Raw genomic sequence first — 6,000 nt, forward strand, 5'->3', positions numbered from 1 at the left:
AAGCTAGAAAAAAGATATAAGGGGAAGAGAAAGGAAGGGAGGGGGTAACTTAATAGGATGGTATTGTGTGTGTGTGTGTGTGTGTGTGTGTGTGTGTGTATGTATATATATATATATATATATATATATATATATATATATATATATATATGTATGTATGTATGTATATGTATAAAAATAGATTAATGGGGGGGGGAAGGCCCAAAATGAGGTCAGGAGAAGAGAGTGAGTAAAGGAAAGGTGGATGGAGGGATAATTAAAATCTAGCAGATATAAATAAATCATATGGAAACCTACTTTTTGGACAACAGAACACTCAGGAGCCATAGATTTTTGCTAGAAAATTTTCAGTGTCAGGGATGGGATACTTTCCAGTGAGTTGTTGCCTAGAGAAGTCCCTGATATCCCCCAAACATTATAGGCCACTGCTGAAGCCCTTGGTTTCCCACCAGGAATATATGGTAAGACCCTATTGCTGAAGACTCCACATACTTGGGTTTCAAGGCCACTGAGAAATCCTCCTGGAACTGAGCTGAGAACCTCCTCCACATAGACCAGCTGACAGAAAGCTGGAAGAAACCATTTTGCATGCAGTTCAATGGGAGACAGTGAAATCACCAGTAAAGATACTCAACAGTGGACACTGCAAGCCTTATATTTGGCCAGCACAGGTAATGACTTTAATATAACCCCAATTGCTCAGGAAATAAAGCCACTAATCAACCAGTGGGATCTCATGAAATTACAAAGATTTTGTACAGCAAAGGACACTGTCAATAGAGCAAAGAAACATCCTACAGAATGGGAGCAAATCTTTGCCAGCTACACAACTGACAGAGGATTAATATTCAGAATATACAAAGAACTCATAAAACAAAACAATAAGAAATCAAACAGCTCAATTAAAAAATCGGCTATGGAACTTAATAGAGTGTTCTCAACACAATAAATATAGATGGCATATAAACATTTTCAAAGTGTTCTACATCCTTAGCCATCAGGGAAATGCAAATTAAAACTACTTTGAGATTTCATTTTTCTCCTGTCAGATTGGCTACCATCAAGAAAAAAAAAATGACAATAAATGTTGACAATGATGTGGTAAAAAGGAAACACTTTTACACTGTTGGTGGCAGTGTTATCTGGTCCTGCCATTGTGGAAATCAGTGTGGAGGTTCTTGAGACAGTCAAAAATATATTTACCATATGATCCAGCCATAGCACTCCTAGGCATATATCTTAATGACTCTTCCTACAACTTTAGAGATTCTTGCACAACCACATTTATTTTTATTGCTGCTCTCCTCACAATAGTTAGGAAATGGAACCAGCCTTGATGTCCATCCACAGATAAATGGATAGTAAAGATGTGGTACATTTACACAGCGGAGTTCTATTCAGTGGTAAAGAAAAAGGAAATTATGAAATTTGCAGGGAAAAGGATGCATCTGGAAAGGATTATACTAAGTGAGGTTACCCAGGCCCAGAAAGCCAAACGTTGCATGTTCTTTCTCATACAAACATATACTAATGTATAGACCTGTGTGTGAGCTGAAACTAAAAATCAGTAGCAGAGGCCTGTAAGCTATAAAAAGGCTATAAGGGAGGGAAGAGAGGTCAGGACTTAAGGGGATGGTATTGTATATATATAAGTAGAAGAACAGATAACATGAAGGGGAAAAGCCTAAGTGAGGTCAGGGGAAGAGATTGTGTAAAAACAGGGTGGGTAGGTGGGGGGGGGTCAATCAAAATTCAAGATGTTCTGAATAATACATATGAAAATCTACTTTCTTGAACAATGGGACATCCAAAAGCCATAGATTGTTACTAGAAAATTTTCAGTGCCAGGGATGGGATACCTTCCAGTGAGTTGTTGGCCAGGGAATTCCCTGTTGCTTCCAAAACATTACAGACTATTGCCAAGGTCCTTAGTTTCCCATTACAAAGAGATGGGATAACCCTATTGCTGAAGACTTCACATGCCTGAGCTTCAAAGTTACTGAGAAATCAAGCTGGTGCTGAGCAGAAAACCTTCTTCCTGTAGACCAGCCAACTGAAAGCTGGAAAAGGTTGCACAGTATGCAGCCTTATGGAAGACAAGAAGTCATCAGTGGTGAAAACAGTGGACACTGGAAGCTTCAAGTTTGGCCAGAAAGGCCAAATGAGTGATTGAGTGCAATACTGGCATGTCTGTTCTGGGGGAAACCAACTGTTCTTTAATTAGACTAAAGGCCTGCTCTATGGAAAGGAATACATGCCTGGAACTGAAAACCTAATCAAAAGCGTATGGCATGGGGAGGTCATGAGCCTTAGGGGTATAAAGCCTGCTCTAAATGCATATATTATTCTCATCAAACTGCCCTGATAGCACTACATGTAATGTTCATATTCATATATTAATGCTACTCTCACTTCTGGTTAGAGAAGCTTCTCTTTTCAGATGGTGATAACCACTAGGATGATCCAAAAGGCAACATAGTGGTGAGAGCAGGGATGGAGGAATGTTTAGCACTGAAACATCTCAAACCCTCCAAGGCTCAGGGTCCTTGTGGAAGAGGTGGCAGAAAGAATGTAAGAGCCAAAGGAAGGGCACCACTCCTTACATACAACTGTCTGGGCAGAAATTGGCCTCGATATCCATGACCTAGCAGTGCCTAGCAATACTTACACAAGGCCCTCATAAGAAGAGAAAAAGATGATTACATCAAATTAAAAAAGAGACTAATGGAGAGAGGGAGGGGATATGAGGATATGATGGAGAACAGAGTTGTGAAAGGGCAGGCAGGGGAGGAAAATACTATGGTTTGTTGTCTATAAGTATAGAAGTTGTCAATTACACCATATATACACCATATATATATATATATATATATATATATATATATATGAAGATGGGAGAGCTGGGGAGATGGCTAAGAGTTTAAAGGATTTTCCTTGCAAAGCTTGCTGGCCTGAGTTGATTCTCAAGTACCCATGTCAAGCAAGGCATACAAAATGACACATGTGTCTTGAGTTTATCTGTAGTGGCAAGAGGCTCTGGTGCACCTCTTTCTCTCTCTAGGTCTTTCTTTCTCTCTCAAATAAATAAATGAAAATATTTAAGAAAGTAGAGGGGGCTAAGTGGATGGAGGTTTGTTGAAGGGGAACAAAGGAGGGTGGTGGAATGAATTATATAAAAATATATAAGAAAAAAAGAAGAATTAAAAATTTACCTTCTAATGCTTCCTCAACCCTAGCCCAATGCAACTGATGGAAAAGGGAAAGAAGGCCCCAAAAGAAATGAAGCACCAAAGAAAATCAAATGGAGTAAGTCCTATACCAGCAACCTATTGTGATTATTTTTTGTATTAGTTGCCAGGGGCTGCCATTATTACCTGAAAAGTATATAGTTAGCTTCCATATGCATGAGTTCTGTATGGATTCAACCAAACACAAATCAAAAGTATCATAAAATAATCACATCTGTGTCAAACATATACAGACTTTTTCCTTGTCATTATTACCTAAGCAATACGACATAAGAACTGTTTATATAGTATTTACATTGTATTTGGTATGACAAATAATATAGAGATGCTGTGAGTTGGTTATGTACAAGTAGCATACAACATCACATAAAGAATATTGGTTTGAAAATTTTATTTATTATTTTATTTAGAGAGAGAGAGAATGAGATGGCGCACAACCAGAGACTCTTGCTGCTACAAATGAACTCCAAATGCATGCATCACTTTGTGTACCTGGCTTTATATGGGTACTGAGGAATTGAACTCAGGCTAGCCAGCTTTTCAGGCAAGAGCCTTTAATTGCTGAATCATCTCCCCAGCCTGAACATGTTGGTTAAATGATCATCAAACATTTGGGATGGGGAGATTGTCCAGTGGTTAAAGGTGCTTGCTTGCAAAACATGCTGACTCAGATTCAATGCCCAAGTAAAGCCAGATTCAAAAAGGGACATATATCTGGAGTTTGTTTGAAGTGGCAAGAGGCCTGGCGTGTCCTCCCCACCACCACCACCACCACCACCACTCTCTCTCTTAAATAAATAAATGGATAAGTAAATAAATAAAACAAAACACTGAGGGTTTCATGAAATCAGAGTTTTTAGCCACATCCAGACACTGCCTCTCACTTGACATGGGCGATTCCCTTTGCTGAAGGTCCAGGGAAAAGATGACTATCTACAAAGCAAAGAAGGCTCAAGGCTACCAGAATTTAGGAGAGTCCTGCAACAGATACTTTCTGTTTATTTCAGAAGAAACCAGCTTTGCTCATACCTTGATCTTAGACTTCCAGACTGTAGAAATGTGGGAGAATGTATTTTATCGTTTAGGTTATCCCATTTATGATGCTTTAATAGTCCCAGGAACACACCTAGTATGTTGCTTCCACATTGTCCTCCAGGTTTGGGTATTCCTTTCTTCAAAAGGTAAAACCACCCTCTTAAGTAGAAGCTGGATTGAGTGACCTGTCTCTACAGAGTAGGATGTGCTGGAAGTCTTTGTATAAAACTTTGAATTCTAGTCACAGAAAGTACTTTGACTTCCTATTTCCTTTCTCTCTCTTTCTCTCTTTTTTTTTTCTCCTGAAAGGACTTTTTTGGGAGAACTTGAATGGCATGTCCTGAGACACTCACAGAGGCCCACCTACTGAGAATTGAGACCCAAGCTAACAGCTATGTGATGAGCCTTCCTGGAATGGCTCCTTGAGGCAAGCCTTCATATGCTTACAGCCTGTAGCTGTATATCAATAGCCACCTTGAGAGAAATCCAGAGCCAGAACCATAGGCCCTTGGAATGCAGCACCCCTGAGATAATTAATACTGATTTAAGCCACTAAAGTATGATGTAATTTGTTATGAGGCTTTGTTAAAAATGCAAATTGTTGGGTCACAATCAAAAACACTGTGTCTGTGCTTGAGGCTTGGCACACAGCCTCTCCCAATAAAATTCAGGACTTTTTTGTTTGCAATATACTATCAAATTCCATTATATTTAATGCATCGGAAAAACCCTTTCCATCTGGTCCAACTGGCAAATTCCCACACATATTTTATTATTATTATGGAAATATGGCATAAGCGTTATCATTTTCCCAGTTTAAGTGTACAATTTAATGGTGCCAAGTACATTTTCATTAATAAGCAGCAATCACTACAATCCACGGCCAGAACCTTTTCATCTTCCCAAACTGAAACTTGATTCCCATTGAATACTAACCCCTCATTCCTCATATCCCCAAGTCCCTTGAAAGCACCATACTTTCCATCTATACAGATCTGGCCAGTCTAGGGACTTCAGAAGTGGAATCATGCAATATTTGTCTTTTAATGATTGTCTTACTTAACCTGAAATTAAGCCCAATGTCCTGAAGCGCCAGCCACAGTGTAGCATGTTTCGGAATTTCAGTTTTTAATGCTCAGTAATAGTCCATTGTGTTCTCTCTCTCTCTCTCTCTCTCTCTCTCTCTCTCTCTCTCTATCTATCTATCTATATGATATTTTGTTTGTCTAATGTTGGTTGATGGACACTCGGACTATTTTCTATTGTGATAGTTCTGCTGTGGATGTATGTATAAATATCTGTTTGAGCCCTTGCTTTCAGTTCTTTTGGATATATACCTAGAAAGGTAATTGTAGGCTTCTTGTTTTTAATGTAACTTAATGTATACAGGCAGATGCTCACAAAAATATTTGAGTGGTATTTAAGTCTACAACTTGAAGTCTTTAATTATCTCGACCATTCCCAGCTAAACAAACAGTATGCATAGGATAAAATTTGTGCAATGTAAATCTTACTGCAATGGTAAAATATTTAGGAGGTAATTTCAGTATATAATTGGTATATGCCAAGCTTCTATAATAGTTTAAAATGAAATCTGTCTCAGCCTATAAACACATCTATTCTCTCAAGATATATATGTGTTACTATAGTGACTGAACTTTAATAAATTAAAAATAGAATAAGTATCTTTATTTTTCTCACTGTGTTCAAGGCAGAC

This window comes from Jaculus jaculus, chromosome 4 (assembly GCF_020740685.1).
Source record: "Jaculus jaculus isolate mJacJac1 chromosome 4, mJacJac1.mat.Y.cur, whole genome shotgun sequence".
Classification (NCBI taxonomy): Eukaryota; Metazoa; Chordata; class Mammalia; order Rodentia; family Dipodidae; genus Jaculus; species Jaculus jaculus.